This window comes from Heterocephalus glaber, unplaced genomic scaffold, assembly GCF_053883595.1.
Source record: "Heterocephalus glaber isolate CG9 unplaced genomic scaffold, H.glaber_assembly_v1.0 deba00001457, whole genome shotgun sequence".
NCBI classification, from domain to species: Eukaryota; Metazoa; Chordata; class Mammalia; order Rodentia; family Bathyergidae; genus Heterocephalus; species Heterocephalus glaber.
In genome coordinates, this window is record NW_028258305.1 from 25,986,761 (window position 1) to 26,003,672 (window position 16,912).

At 44.8% G+C, this 16,912-nt stretch overlaps 1 protein-coding gene across 2 annotated transcripts in view; it reads right to left on the reverse strand.

Moving 5' to 3' along the window:
• Mta3 (metastasis associated 1 family member 3) overlaps positions 1-16,912 on the reverse strand; it is a 224,026-nt gene that overhangs the window by 188,366 nt on the left and 18,748 nt on the right. The window contains exon 2 of one of the 2 annotated variants that reach the window (XM_087215959.1): positions 14,534-14,697. The exons of the other annotated variant lie outside the window; for it this stretch is intronic. The gene's annotated coding sequence lies outside the window, so the exon portion shown is untranslated. The remainder of the gene's footprint in view (positions 1-14,533; positions 14,698-16,912) is intronic. 2 annotated transcript variants of the gene reach the window in all.

Genomic DNA, 16,912 nt, shown 5'->3' on the forward strand with positions numbered 1-16,912 from the left:
CTGTTTGGTTGTGGGTTTTTGTATCTTGTCAAACTGTAGCTTGGAATTAAACAGCATATTCATTAACCATTTCACAACCAGGTCAAGCCTGACAGAATGGAGATCAAAAGATGATACATTCGTTATTGTGGTCAAGATGATATCACCATATCAAGCTGAAAAAATACCATTGCCTGGGTAGTTGAACATGTTTAACTGGGAATCTTCATTTTTCTTTTTCTGTGATTAGCACTGGTGAGTCAACAATTAATGTTTGAAACCTTAAAAAACAACAAAACAGGGTCGGGGATTTAGCTCAGTGGTTCCGAAGCCTGCCTTGCAAGCACAAGGTCCTGAGTTCGATCCCAGGTACCAAAAATAAATAAATAAATAAATACCCAGGGTGATGTTAGTCCAAGGTTAAACAGACAATTGCTGTAGAAATATCCTTGCAGAAAAAATACTTTTTGTATAGGGTTGTAATGGTCTCTACCCAAGCTTGTGGTTCTGGTACAGTCTTTGCGACACTTATTGAGAGGTATTCATGTGTAAGAGCCCTTCCTTCATAACTCTTCAGATCTCAATTTTTTTTTTTTTTTTGGTATTGGGGATTGAACTTGGGTCCTTGCACTTGCAGGGCAGGCGGCAGAACCACTGAGCTAAATCCCTGGCCCCTGGATCTCAATTTTTAATGAGGTTGACACAGGCAACTCCATTTTGATTCTGACAACTTTCACATTTCTTTCACACTTCTTATGTCACTTATCTGTTGTTGGGACAAATAGCTGACACATACAACTTAAAGGAGAAAGGTTTATTTTGTTTCTTGGTTTTTTTTCTGAGTTATATAGTTCAGGCTGGCCTTGAACCCACTATGTAGTCAAGGCTGGCTTTGAACTCATGGCGATCCTTCTGCCTCAGCCTCCTAAGTGCTGGAACCACAGGCACAGTGGCTCATGGTTTTAGTTCAGAAACCTCAGCTGGCATCAAGGCAGAAGCGTTATGTTAGTAGGGCATGGCAGAGGAAAACTATTCACCTCACGGCAGCCAGGAAGCAGAGTGAGAGGAAAGGATCCAGAGACCGGGCCAGGGACAAGAATGCACCCTTCTAGGCTACACTCTCACTGACCGCTTTTTCAGACCAGGCCCACTCCTGGCAGCATTCAGCCATAAGCTCATCAGTGGATTAACCTACCGATGGGCTTGGCACCCCCATGATCCAACTACCTCTCCAGGCTCCACCTCTGAACACTGCTGCAGTGGGAACCAAGCTCCTAGTACACGAGTCTTTGGGGGACCCTTCATATTTAAGCCAAAATGCTCCTTTAAAGGAAGGAAAAGCTCACATTTCTTCCCCATTCACGCTTCTTCTTACTGCCTGGAAAGTGGGATTCTAATTGCCATCTTGGGCCATAAGACACAGGCCTGTGATAGCTCCATTGTCATCCAGGACCTGGTTTCCTTCAGTTTTGCTGCTTTGCTTCATTCACAAATGTCTGGCGGTCCAAGATGGCTGTGAGAAATCCACACAACAATTGTGGTTGCATATTATAGACCAAGTTCAAATACAAGGAGTATGAAGAAGGTGGAAGATTATTTTTCCCCAAACTTTTTTTCTTCCTTAAGAGAGAAATAAACTTCTGTGTGTTTATGCTGTGGTTATTTGGGGACTTCCTCTGTTATATGCACCTAAGCCTAGTCACCCATACAGGAATCCAGGGTGGGCACTGGAATATAATGGAGGAATTGGTGAAGGGGAGGGTTCCAGCCGGAGTGTAGTGAAGGGCACTGCCCCACGGGCCCCTGCTCCACCTTCAGCATCTTCCCAAACATCTTAGAGTCTCCACTCAGCACATTACTAAATTACCAGGAGCAGTGCCCTCACTTAACCTTCCTCATTCAGGCTATGCATAGCTTTAGGTTCCCTGTGTAAAGGTCTCTCCTTTGATATTTCCCACCTCTGGAGATCTCTTTCGGGCCTGGAGTCTAGGGCACTAGTGTCCACTGAAAGGTCTGACCCCGGTCTGCCCACCCCCAGCTGCCCGAGTTCCAGAGCTCCAAGAACAATCACAGCATATTCCTGCAGGTCCCCCGGGAACAATGGCTACTCTGCTAGGATTCCACACATGTGTCCTACCTGCTAGGTCACAGCATCCATTGCTATAGCCATGTACTCAGCCATTCTTGCTCTCCTAATCTCATGCTCCCCCGTTTTGGTCACCCCACATTAGCCCATCCCCCTACCCCCCCCCCCCACACCCTGATGAAAGACTCAGTTCAATAAACAGGACTCAGACTCTCCTTTGGAGTCACTCCAGGAGGTCCTGGCCAGATCCCCAAATTCAGGCTGGCTGTTTTCTCTACTGGGTCATCACTACCTAACATCTGCTGCCAAAACCCAGGAGGTGGCGGTCTAGAGCCTCAGTTTGTGGCTCCCCCACCTCATCTCCTTCCCAGGGATAGGAACAGTGGCCTCATTTCCTCCAGACCACCAGAGACCTCTTCCCAGCATCTCCTCCACCTAAATCCCACTGTTTAAGACCGTGGGGTAATTCCTCTCGGGAGCAGTGGAGGAACCATTCCTCCAGTTGGTTGTCCAATTCCTAATTAGGCTGGACCTCCAGCTTCAGCCAGGACACAACAGACCTACTATTGTAGATATGTAAGTTAATTAGATGTCTTGTAGACAGTTAGACAGAGCCGCCCTCAAGGAGCCAACATGGAGAACAATTGAGGCGTATTCACTGGTTAGCATTATAAAAAAGAAAGGAGGTACTACTTCTCCTAGAGATGAATAGCAGTAATTGATATTCTAAATGGGGAAATTCCTTGTATGTGACTTGTTTTCCCATTTGATCCCCATTTAATCAATATTAGCTGGGTGATTGTACTTGTAATCTTATTGGTTGGTCATGGTTTTATCCCACCTCATGCTCACCTTGTAGTTTTTCATAGGATCTTATAGTTTTTTTGTTTCTGTTTTTGTTTGGTACCAGGGATTGAATTCGGGACCTTGCATTTGTGAGGCAGGCGGCAGAACCACTGAGCTAAATCCCCGGCCTGGATCTCATAGTTTTGTCCCACTTTGTACCCGACTCACCTCATGGCTTTGCCTTATAAAGCACCTTTGAAATGCGGTGTGGGCGGGCAACCCATTTTCCGGCCCCCCTTCTTTCCCTCTCAGACAGAAGCTATCTTTCAATAATTTTTTCCTACACTTAACCTCCATTGTTCCTAGAATTCATTCTTCGATTTTAGAGAACATGAACTCGTGTTCTAGATATCTAACAGGTTTGGGAGTTACATCTATTCCCCCTATATCACTATCTGGACGCAGATTGCTGTTTGTCCTTTGTTCTGGCTTTCAGTGTTTGTCTGGGGGCTGCTCCATTAGATTCGGGTCACCTTTTTCCATGGGACACTCTGGGACCTTTCCCTCCATAGGAGGAACTGCCTCTGCCCCTCCTAAAGACTTTCACCCTGGGTGCTTCCAAAGTAATCTCTCTCAACTTGGCCTCCAATCTTATCTCAAACCAAAAGGCCTCATCCTTTCCTGTAATGTCCCCAGGCCACACACAGCTAGATAATGGCTCTCTTCGGCCAGAACAAGAGTAGTTCAATTTCACAATCCTCTCTGACCATGACCACTTTCTCCACAGTTCAGACAAATGGAAAGAGGACCCTTCTGATCAGGTCTTTTTCTCTGCTCTTGTCCCTTCCTGTATTTAGTCTACCTCACACCAGATAATGGCTTATGCGCTGCCCCCCATGCCACCCTTCAGCCTGACTCCCACACACACAAAAACTTTGATCCCCAAAACAAACTTACCCCTCTGTGCTGCTTGCCCCCTCCCTCATATCTGGTGACTCAGTCTCCTTCAGACAGACCACTGCTCAGTCAGCTGAGCCCCCAGTCCCCTCTCCCCTTCACAAAAGGTTTCCCACACTAATGGCCCTACCCACATCACCTTGAGCCACATATGCAGTACATTTTCCTTCATATCTGAGTCACAGTACCAATAAAATAAAATAATAAAATAAAGTGGACCGGGGATTTAGCTCAGTGGTTCTGCCACCTGCCTTGCAAGTACAAGGTCCAGAGTTCCATCCCTGGTACCAAAAAAATAAATAAAATAAAGTTACCCAGTAGCCACAGTAAAAACAATAAAAATAAGTCAGTGAAGCAACATTCCGGAAGGCTGAGGCAGGAGGATCATTTGCAAGTTGTGACCCAGCCTGCTCAATTTAATGACCTAGGGAGACCCCGTCTCAAAATAAAACGTAAAGGGCTAGGAGCCAGGCATGGTAGCACATCCCTATAATTCTAGCACTCTGGGAGCCTGAGACAGGAGGATTGAAAGTTCAAACCTATCCTGGGCAGTTTAGCAACTTAATGAGATTCTGTTTCAAAAACTTTTGAAAAGGGGTAGGTATGCAGCTCAGTGCAAATGGGTTCAATCTCAAGGACCAAAAATAAAGGAAAGTTAATTTCATTTTATGTTTGTGTTTCTCGGTGCTAGAGATTGAACTGAGAGTCTTATGCATGCTAAACACACACTCTACCACTGAGCAGTACCTGCAGTTCTGAGTTTAATTTTAATACTAGAGGATTTTTCTAAACTTTAATATATATGATACTATCATTTCAACATATAATCCAATCAATACATAGGAAATTATAATTGTATGAGCTCAAACATAATACATCCTGTAATCCCACCACTCAGAAGGCTGAGGCAGAAAGATCATTACAAGCATGAGGCCAGCCTATACTTCATAGGGAGACCCTGTCTCAAAAAATAGCAATGCAGGGCCGGGGATTTAGCTCAGTGGTTTCGCCTCCTGCTGCGCAAGCGCAAGGACCCGAGTTCGATCCCCAGTACCAAAACAAACAAACAAACAAACAAACAAAAAAAACAATGCAGTGAGACCTTGCCACAAACAAACAAACACCAATAAAAAACAAAACCCAAAACGAAACATAACCAATATAAAACTTAATGAGATATTTTACACTCTTTTTTTTTTGACTCTAAATATCTTTTTTTTTTTTAGTACTGGGGATTGAACTCGGGTCCTCGCGCTTGCACAGTAGGTGGCAAAACCACCGAGCTAAATCCCCGGCCCATTTTTTTTGGGGGGTGGTGGTGGATAGGGTCTCACCAGGCCAGCACCACGATATTTTAAGTGTATTTTTGAAATCTAGTGTGTCTTACACTTAGGGTACTCAATCCCTGAGGCCCTCAGCCTATTAGGAACCAGGCTGCACAGCAGAGGTGAGCAGCAGGGGTGTGTGTGTGTGTATGTGTGTGTGTGTAGGTGTACAGCTTTATTTGTATTTCCAACCACTTCCCGTAGCTAGCATAGCCTCCTTAGCTGTGCTCCTGTCTGGTTTTCTAGTATCTGGAACCCTACTGTGAGAACTGCACGTGTGCGGATGAGGGCGCTGGTCTAGTGCTCCTTAAACTAATCCCGAAACCCCTCTACCCCGACCCTGGTCCCAAAAACAGTGCAGCTCAGTGTAGATGTCCCAGAGTAGGTGCTCAATATGTGTCTGAGGATGAGCCTCAGTGGAGGAGAGCCCTGGTACCACCTAAAATGCAAAAAGCTTGTATTAATGTAGGGGGAAGAGATGCAACTCCCAAACCTGCTAGGTATCCCAAACACTCAAATTCTTCTTCTTTTTTTTTTTTTTTTTGGTACCAGGGATCGAACTTGGGTCCTTGCGCTTGCGCAGCAGGTGGCGAAACCACTGAGCTAAATCCCCAGCCCTACATCTGATTCTTTTGTTTGTTTGTTTTGGTACTGGGGATCGAATTCGGGTCCTTGAGCTTGCAAGGCAAGCGACAGAACCACTGAGCCAAATCCCCAGCCCAAACGCTCAAGTTTATGTTCTCTAAAATCAAAGAATGAATTCTAGGAACAATGGAGGTTTAGAGTAGGAAAGATTTATTGAAAGATAGTGTCTGACCAAGAGACAGAAGGGGGACAGGAAAATGGGTTGCCTACTCACCCAACTTCTTATAGGACAAAGCCATGAGGTGAGGTGGGTTAAAGATGGGACAAAACTATGAACAACCAATAAAATTACAAGTATAGTCGCTTAGGTAATATTGGTTTTTTGTTGTGTTTTTTGGTACCGGGGATCGAACTCAGGTCCTTGTGCTCGAGAGGCAGGCAGCGGAACCACTGAGCTAAATTCCCAGCCCAATATAGTTTTGTGGGGGTTTTTTTGGTACCGGTGATCGAATTTGGGACCTTGCGCTTGCAAGAGAGGCACTGGAACCACTGAGCTGAATCCCTTAGGTAATATTGATTAAATGGGGATCCAATGGGAAAACAAGTAACGTAGCATGTGTACAAGGAAAGAGCAAGGATTTTCATTGGTAAGAGGTGGGTCAGAGATCTTTCCTGGAAGACCTTTGTCCTCCACCCAGGGGACTGATGCCTATTTAGAATACCAATCACTGCTATTCATCCTTAGGGGAAGCACAAGGGTGTGGTAGTTTCTCTTCTTTTACAACGCTGGCTTTCAGTGACTGTGTCTTGATTGTGCTCCATGTTGGTTCCTTGAAGGCCGGCTCTGCCTAACTGCCCACAAGATATTAATTTACCTATCTACAATATTATCATATGGGACAGAGCTGCCCAGACCCTGTCTCCTGTGTCCTTCCAGCCAGCGGCTGGTTTCATCTTCCTCTCCAGTTGGAACCTCGTGGAGAGGCTTCTGCTTCTTGGAGTCCTGAGGATTGATGTGCTTTTTTTTTTGTTTGGTGGTGCTGGGGATGGAACCCAGGGCTTTGTTCATGACTCCGAGCTGCATCCCCCATGCCTGATGCACTATTTGGAATGCTGTAGACTTTTCACAACATCTTTGCCTTCTGGTCCACATAGCTTCTTTCCATTCTGTGAGTCCAAGGACCTTTCACAGCCTAAGCACACTTTCTATCCCTGAGTCATACTCCCCAGTTCCCATTCAGTTTTTCTTTTTTTCCTAACTTCCTTCCTTCCTTCATCCTCCTTTCCTTTTCTTCTTCTTCTCCCTCTTCCCTTTCCCCTTCCCCTTCTTCCTCTCTCTCATCCCCTCCCTCTCTCCTCTCTCACTTTCTTTAGACAAGGTGTCACTGTAAAGTTCAAGCTGGCCTGGAATTCAGATATCCTCCTCCCCCAGCCTTCAGAGCGTTGGTAAAACAGGGCAACGGGGTGAGGGACACTGGGGGGCGGGGGGGACGCTGGCAATACAGACCCATTGTTGCTGTACATGGAACCAATCAGAAAAGTGCTATTTTGGACCAATTAGAAGCTTGCTATTTTCAATCCTTCATTTCAATCTGGTGCTGTTCACAGGACCAATCAGAAGATGCTCTTTGCAATCCTTTATTTGCATGTGGGCACAACTAATCAAAAGACTCCATTTCTGATTCTTCATTTATAAATAACAGGAAGCCAAACAATTTTTTTTTTTCCAGTACTGGGGATCAAACTTAGGCCCTTGACCTTTCGAGGCAGGCAGGCTCACCACTAAGCTAAATCCCCAGCCCCACAAGTTTGTTTTTATAGGACAGTTGATAGGATGAGTTTCCCCCATGCTTTGCTTACATGAGAGATAACTCAGGAATTCAGGATACAAAAGAACCCTTTCACCTGTCCTTGGGGCACTCTCACTCTGCAGAGCATACTTCTTTTCTGTCTTCAATAAATGTACACTTTTATTGCTTTTCTGTGGCTTGTCCAATTCTTTGTTAGGGACACCAAGAACCTGGAAAGAATCCCCATGGGACTGTCCATCTGGTAGCGCTGGGGTCGGGGGCTTGCACAACTGCCTGACCCATTCAGTCTTGACCACCCCAGCTGCCCAGGACAAAAGTTCAGATAGGTGCTCCTTAAACACCTGGCCGAGAAGAGGCTGAGCCTGACAGATCACAAGTTTGACAGCTGGGTTACAGATGAGCGCAACATGTCCAGCTCATCTCTTCTTTTTTCTGTTTTTGGTGCTGGGGATTAAACCCTGGGCTTCACAAGTGCAAAGCAGGTTCTCTGCTCCAGAGCTATGCTCCCAGCCTAGTCCTTACCTCTCTAAGGAAGCTCTGCCTTTCAATATTGTCACATTGGGGATCAGATATCCAGCACCTGAACTTTTCTTTTCTTTCTTTTTTTTTGGTACTGGGGATCAAACTCAGGACCTTGCATTTGCGAGGCAGGTGCGGTGCCACTGAGATAAATCCCTGACCCAGCACCTGAACTGTTCTGTGGACAGGAGGGGCTTGGGTCTCACCATATAGTCTAGGCTGGCCTCAGACTCACCCTCCTCTGGTCCCACTCTTACAGGCATGCACCACCGCAACCCCACAACCGGCTTCAGTACATGAACTTTTGAGGGACAAACCATATCTGCTCCATACCAGCCATTTTTGCTTAAGCTAGAATACCTTGGTTGAAGACATACCTGTTATTGATTGGATTTGAAATGTCCCCAAAACTCAGGTGCTAAAGGCTTGGTTGGCAGCTGATGGGCTTTTTTCTTTTTTGTGTGTGTACTGGGGATCGAACTTGGGACCTTGTGCTTGTGAGTCCAGCAGCAGAACCACTGAGCTAAATCCGCGGCCCAGCTGATGGGCTTTTGGAAGTGACTGGATCATGAGGGCTCTAACTTTCTCAAGTGGATTAATCCATGGATGAGTTCAAAATTTGTTGGCTTTATTGGGAGGGAATGGAAACAGGAGGAGGGCCTGGTTGAAGGGAGTAGATCATGGGGGTGTGACCTGGGGACAGAATGTGGTCCCAGGCATCTTTCTGTCTGGCTCTTCTCCTCTTTCTCTACTTCCTGGCTGCCCACAAGGTGAGTGACTCTGCTCTGCCATGCCCTTGCACCATGATGTTTCTGTCTTCACCTCAGGCCTAGAAGCAGTGGAGCCAAGTGACCATGGACTGAAACCTCAGAAACCGTGAGCCAAAAGAAGCCTGTCCTCCTTTGTGCTTATCTCAGGTATTTTGTCCCAGCAATGAAAAGCTCCTAACAGTACCCTATGACGGCCATCTCAGCCATAGCAATACAGTATCTCTGTCGCTGGAGAAGTGATTGTGATTAGGTGTGAGAGAAGGGTTTTGCAAGTTTCTGTTCCAAAGAGAACCCTAAAATTCAGTGGCTCAAAGAACAAGGAAACTTTTATAGCATCCAAGATGAATACCAGTAGGTAACTCTGCTTCTTCAGATCACTTACGGGCCAGGTTCCTTCTCTTTGTGGCTTTTCCATCTCTGAAGCCTTATGATAATTCCCTAGTTGAGCTAGGTTATTTCCTTGTTCAAGTTTCAGCATCAAGAAGGGAGGAAGAGGGGGCCAGAGATTTAGCTCAGTGGTCCCAGTGCCTGCCTTGCAAGCTCAAGGTCCCAAGTTCGAGCCCCGGTACCAAAAAAAAAAAAAGGAGGAAGAGACCCTGTGGAGGAGACACTACTACAGACTTCAGGGTTTCCATTCCCTGCTGCTCCCTTATCACTGCTGAGAACCTGGCAAATGGCCACCCCTCACCCAAAGTGTGCCTAGGAGCCAGGAGGGTGGCACACGCCTGTAGTCGCAGAACTCTGGGAGGCTGAGGCAGAGGATCCTAAGTTCAAGTCCAGCCTGGGAAACATAGAGAGACCCTGTCTCAAAATAAAAAGGCCCTAGGTTCAAACTCCAGTACAAAATAAATAAATAAATAAATAAATAATTGCCTAGATCTAGAATATGCAGGCTTGCTATGGCCCCTTGCTTAAGTAGGAGAAAGAAAAACTTTCTCTTCACCCTCTCAAGATTTGATAATTGAGTCTATGAAATAAACTGACAGTAGAAAGATTAAAAAGAGAAAGCCCATTTTAATTATGTGCGTACACATGGGAGTTTCACACAATATTAGGCTTGAAGAAGGGCCAGATGATTGACACTTACATAGTATCCTGAGCTACAAAACGGAATAGCAGCTTGGGGCTTCTGGGATGTGGTGGTGACATGAGTTATGGGAGGCTGAGGAGAGGACATGCACAGGGAGCAAAGTTTGTCCTGCTGTGCAGATGAAAAGTCTCTCAGTTAATGAGCAGCCCTCAGAATCAGCGGATAGTGACATACATGCTCCTATTTCTTTTCCTTCTTCTTTTTTTCTTTCTTTTGTTCATTTGTTTGTTCTTTCATCCCCCCTGCCCCTTTCCTTCTTTGCAGTGCTGGGGATCCTACCCAAGGCCTAGAGCATGCTAGGCCTGTGCTCTGACACCGAGCCACACCCCAGCCTGCTCCCTGTCTCTTGCCTTGCGACACTGAAGCCATCTTGAGTCTCTCCCAGCAAGAAGGCCGTTACCAGGAAGCCCACATCAACACCCCCCCAACTGTTCTTTCACTGTCAACCTCCCTCTCAGAGAGCCATGAGCCAAAACAAAACTCTTGTCTTTATAAGGTGAAGGAAGAGGAGGAGGAAAGCAGAGGTAACACCTGTAACACAGTCTGTGGAGCAACCGTCCGTCTCTTCTGTGATGCTGTTCATCTTTCCTGGCTGTTGAGGGTCCCAGAGAGGCCACATGACAACCGAGTTCCTTTGGGAGGACTCTGTCTTTAGGCAGAGGGAGGAACTTCAGAGAAAGCCCCTTCCTCTGCTGCAAGGAGAAAGAAGGGCAAGAAGTAGGGAGGCAGGGGAAGATCGACCTCAAAGTACTCAGTATGCCAAAGTGCCATACTTTGGTGTCTGTCTGTCTGTCTCTCTCCCTCCCTCCCTCCCTCCCTCTCTCTTCCTCCTTTCCTCCCTCGTCCCTCTCTGTCTCTGTCTCTGTCTCTCTCTTTCTCTCTCTCTCTCTCTCTCTCTCTCTTGCTGGGAATTGAACCCATAGCCTTCACACTGTCCTACATCCCTTTCCCATTTTTTTTCTTCGGTACTGGGGATCAAATTCAGGACCCTGTGCTTGTGAGGCAGGCACAGCACCACCGAGCTAAATCCCCAGCCCCATCCCCTTCCCTTTTTATTTTTATTTAATTTTTTTTTTAGAGATTGAACTCGGGACCTTGTGCTTGCAAAGCAGGCAGTGGAACCACTGAGCTAAATCCTGGCCCTTTATTTGTATTTTTATTTATTTATTTATTTATTGGCGCCGAGGATTGAACTCAGGACTTTGCGCTTTTGAGGCAGGCACAGTGCCACTGAGCTAAATCCCCAGTCCTAAACTCATGTGCTTTTTAAAATTTTGCAGAACGGGGGAATCAAACCCATGTCTTGTGCATGCTAAGCAAGTGCTCTGCCACCGAACTATAGCCTCCACCTTTACTTTTTTTTTACTTTGAGACAGGGCCTCACTAAGTCACCCAGGTTGGTCTTGAACTTGTGATACTTCTGACTCAGTGTCCCAAATACCTGGGATTCCAGGCATGTGCCTCTAGCTGCCTGGTTTTTCTGATACCCTTTGATATGCTCATACATTCAAATGCTCCTAATATAATTTGATAAGTGAATTTTTTTTTCTTTTTGGAACTGGGGATTGAACTTGGGACCTTGAGCTTGTGAGGCAGGTGGTGGAACCACTGAGCTAAATTCCCTGGCCCAAGTGAATGTTTTTTATCAGCTTGAATAAGTGATTTATTTATGTGCCTTGTGGTTGTGGTATGCAGATAGTGGTTGTGTAGTTGTACACAAAGTGTAGAACCATGGCACTTGGTTCCAAAGGGAGTAACTGAGGGTAAGGCACCGCTCGAAAGCTGATGTTCTATATACAGCAGGCAAGAACTCAGAGCACAACACAGCCTGCTCTTCACGCCAAGCACACAGTCACATATAAAAAGTGCTCAAAAATGGTTTGCAAGAAAAAATAATGGGAATGCAGTGGAAGGTTTCTGGGAGACACCCAGCTAATCAAGTGTAAGAAAGAAAAGGAACTTCACCTCCACATGGGCCTCCACAGCCAGAATTCTTTCTCTATGACCAGTGCTCTGGCTGCAGCTCTCCAAACCCTGAGGCTCTATACTGATTTATCGAATGCTCCAGATTTACAGGCAGCTGAAAGTGGCTATGCCAGACTTGGCCAGCTGTCAACCTCTATCAGTCCACCCTCACCAGGCAAAGGGAGGGAGGAGAAATGCAGACAAGACTCTGGGTGCCACCCCACTGCACTGGATCTGTTTCCACAACCAGAAAACTGCCACGTGAATTATTATGCAAATACCTTGTCACCACTCAGTTTTGGAGTCAGTGCTAGAGCTGGATGGAGAGATAGCACAATCCCTGCTGAGTGTGGTGGTGCATACCTGTAATCTCAGCACTTGGGAGGTTGAAGCAGGAGAATCACTGCAAATTCAAGGACAGCCTGGGCTACATAGTGAGACTTTTTTTCATTTTTTTTTTTTTCATATCGGGGATAGAACTCAGGACCTTGGGCTTTCGAGGTAGGCGGCAGAACCACTGAGCTAAATCCCTGGCCCAAGACTCTTTTTCAAAAAACAAAAAACAAAAATCCCCCAAACAAACAAAATAACCAGGAAAAAAAAAAATAGCTAGACTCCGGGTGGGCATTGGTGATACATGCCTGTGATCCCAGCTTTCTGGGAGCCTGAGGCAAGAGGGTTGCAGCCTGTGCAATTTAGGAATTTAGCCAGACCCTGTCTCAAAATAAAAAGTAAAAAGGGATGAGGACTGTAGTTCAGTTCCCAGCACCCCCCCACACCTGCCCAATTTAAAAAGTAGCCTAATCTGCCAGGGATTTAGCTCAGTGGTGCCTCCATCTGCCTCCCAAGCAGAAGGTCCCTAGTTCAATCCCTGGTGCAAAAAACAAAACAAAACAAAACAAAAACAAAAAGTAGCTCAATCCTAGAGGTAAAGGTCTGTAATTATGCTCTTTCCAAAATGTGCACAACCTTGAATACACTCTGGTGGTGGTAATCTCGGGGGTCACAGCTTGTTACTTTTTGTACTTTAAAGCTTTCCTAGGAGGCCCTGGGAAGTGTCCTGAGGCTCCTACAAAGTCCACTATAAGTATGGGTTTGTGTTAGGTTATGGAGGCCCTGAACCTTCTGCCTTCACCCTGGCGAAGAGGAGAGGCTCCATGCAGTCTCCCTTTCACCATTAAGACCGCACTTTGGCTTCCGGTCTCCCCTAGGCCTTCAGGGCACTGCCTAGGGATATCATTCCAGTGGGGCTGATCACTCCTGTTTTGTTTTGTTTTTTTTGATACTGGGGATCAAACTTGGGACCTTGCACTTGCAAGGCAGGGGTGGCACTACTGAGCCAAATCCCAGCCCCGATCACTGATCACTCCTTGAAGGAGATACAAAGAACATTATTCAGACCAAGGTCCATATCAAGAGCCATGCCCAGCATTTTTTTTTTTTTTTTTGGTACTGGGGATCGAACTCAGGTCCTTGCGCTTATGCAGTAGGCAGAGAAACCACTGAGCTAAATCCCCGGCCCTTTGCCCAGCATTTTTATCCTTTGTTTCCTTTTTTTTTGAGACAGGGTCTCATTATGTACCCCAGAGTATTCTCGAACTTGCTGTTGCCCAGGCTGGGTTTAAACTCTTGATGCTCCGCCCTCAACTTCTCAAGTGCTGTCTTTTGTTATTTTCTGACCTAAAGTAAAGTACACTATATTTTTACATAGGCCTACTTTTGTTTCTATTTTAATTTCCTAATATTTTGTATACTTTGATAATCATTCTCCTCTTGACTTTCTCCCTTTAGTTAATCTATAGTTACAGCTGCTTAAATGGGCTTTGGCTGAACTCACATGCATGGGTTGTTGCTATGAGATTCCTTAAATGCTTTTACAGTAATATCTCACTTTACAAATGCTTCTGTTCAGAATTGTTCACAAACAGAAGTGTTTGGCAAAATTTTGCTTCCGTTTGTGAACTCTACATAGGGTGACAAACAACCACGGTCATCTTGCCTGAATGAATATAAATGCAGTCATCTCTCCCACTCTGACACATGGTTATGGCTTTCTCTAATTGAGATCGCGTTCACAGACAGACTTGTGCACACTTGCTGTGAAGCTTTTCAGCACATACAGTGCTGTAGAGTGTTATTCAATCCAGCATGGCTAGAGAAAGTGCAGACCAAGCATGGTGGTAAAAAGAATGTGCAGAGCAGTAAAGAAAGTGACAAAAAAGTACAGAGTAAGAATGGTAAGAAGAAGGTTTTGAAGAAAATAATCATTGAATTGAAAAAGGTAATTGTAGGCGGGGTGGCGGGAGCGCGCGGGGCCCCCTGGCGGGCGCGGGGCGGCCACCCCACGTCTGGGCGCAGCGGCGGCGAGACCGTGTCCCGTGCCGGTCTCCAGAAGCCGCCGCCGCCGCCACTCGCCATCATGGCGGACCTGGAGGCAGTGCTGGCCGATGTGAGCTACCTGATGGCCATGGAGAATAGCAAGGCGACGCCGGCCGCCCACGCCACCAAGAAGATCGTCCTGCCAGAGCCCAGTATTCTGAGCGTGATGCAGAAATATCTTGGGGAGAGAAATGAAATAACCTTTGACAAGATTTTCAATCAGAAAATTGTTTTCTTGCTATTTAAAGATTTTTGTTTGAATGAAATTAATGAAGCTGTACCTCAGGTGAAGTTTTATGAAGAGATAAAGGAATATGAGAAGCTTGACAATGAGGAAGATCGCCTGTGTAGAAGTCAGCAGATTTATGATTCCCACATCATGAAGGAGCTTCTTTCTTGTTCGCATCCATTCTCACAGCAAGCTGTAGAACACATACAAAGTCACCTGTACAAGAAACAAGTGACGTCAACTCTTTTTCAGCCATCCATAGAAATTTGTGAAAGTCTTCAAGGCAACATTTTTCAAAAGTTTATGGAAAGGGCAGAGGTGAGCCAATCCCAGCACCCAGGAGGACATGAGCCACATGGGCGCCAGCAGCACCCCCCCCCCCCCCACGCCCGTCGAAATGAGGAGACACATAAACAAGCCCCCCAAACAGACTTCCAGATCACCTACAGCAACCCCAAAGGGAAATGAGATGCAACAATCTGATACTCAAACACCTGGATTCCCTGAACTGGCAACAAAAGAGGATCTGGAAAAAATGAAATCAGAAATAATTTCTCAGGTAACAGCAAAGATTGTGCCCATAGTGCCAGACATGATTAATAAATCTAGAGAGGACACAGATAAAAATATAGAGGATCTGAGGAACATGATGGAATCCCAACATAGGAAACAAATGGAATCCATAAAACAGATGCAAACAGATTTCCAGGAGATTAAAAACTCCATTGAAAGTCTACGCAGCAGAATGAACCAATGTTAGGGCTGGGGATTTAGCTCAGTGGTTCTGTTGCCTGCCTCAAAAGCACAAGGACCTGAGTTCGATCCCCGGTACCAAAAACAAACAAACAAAAAACAACAACAAAAAAGAATGAACCAATGTGAGGACAGAATTTCAGATATAGAACATAAGATTGCAATTAGTGACCAGGAAAAGAAAAATTGCTTTAAAATTGTAAGGGACCATGAGAAATCAATCCAGCAGCTGCTAGAAGATGCAAAGAATAACATAAGACTGATTGGAGTCAATGAAGAAACAGGAGAGAGTGCAGATGACATAAAAAACTGTTCACAGAGGTGATGGCAGAAAACTTCCCAAGCAGGAGAAAAGAACTTGACCTACAGATAAGTGAGGCATATAGGACTCCAAGTAGCCTTGATAAAAAAAAAAAATCTCCACATAGGCATATAGTAGGATTCCAGAAACCCAACAGAAGAACAAAATTCTACTAGCAGTGAGAGAAAAGAAACAAATCACATACAAAGGAAAGCCCATCAGAATCAAAGCAGACTTCTCAATGCAAACCCTCAAGGCAAGAGGAGCTTGGAGTGACGTATTTCAAGCCCTAAAGGAAAACAACTTCCAACCCAGATTGATGTACCCTGCAAAACTATCTTTCAAAATGGATGGAGAAATAAGATACTTTCATGATAAAGAGAACCTCAGGAACTTCATGAATACCAAACCAACATTCCAAAAAAATTTTAGATAATATCCTAGGAAAAGACAATGAGGATCACAACCCCAGGAAGCCCAGCAGAATGAATCCATTTAGGGGCCAGGGATTTAGCTCAGTGGTCCCGACGCCTGCCTCAAAAGCAGAAGGACCTGAGTTCGATCCCTGGTACCAAAAAAAAAAAAAAAAAAAATGAATCCATTGGGCGTGACAAATTAAACACAAAGGGGGAGAATCCAACAAAAAGAAAAAGTCATGACAAGGCTTTTAAAACTTTTAACTTTATCTCCATAGTGAGTGTATAATCCAATCTTGTTATTGTACTGATAAGTATTTTTGATTCTAGAGTTGCACACTTTTCCTTGTGCTGTACTGGCTATTTATCATCTTGTGTGTACTTTTTAATTGGGTTATTAATGAGCTGTAAGAGTTCTTTATATATTCCTGTCATAGGTTATATGCATTGTAAATATGGTCTGTTTAAAGACTACTTTTCATTTTAACAATGTCATTTAAAGTCTTAAATTTAGATGGAATCTCATTTATCAATTTTTTTCTTTTATACATCATGTTTTTGTATCCTAGGAAGTTCTTGCCTACCCTAAATTTATAAACATTTTCCCTTATAATTTCTTCTTAAAGTTTTATAGTTTTAGTCTTTCATATTTAGGTTCATAGATCCTTTCAAGTTATTTTTATGTATGGAAATAAAGGGTTGAGGTTAATTTTTTATATACGGATACCAGGTATTCTAGTGCCATTTGCTGAAAACACTACCTTTTCCTCTGATCTTGAATTGAGTTTATATTCTATAAAATGTTAATGTTTAATAATCTTTCAAAACTCAGTGGACCATATATGTGTGGTTCTATTTCTAGATTCTCTGCTTTATTCCAATGATCTGTATGTTTTTCCTTACACCAACACTGCCTTGATTACTGTAGCTTTAGAGGAAGTCTTAAAGTTAGGTACTAAAT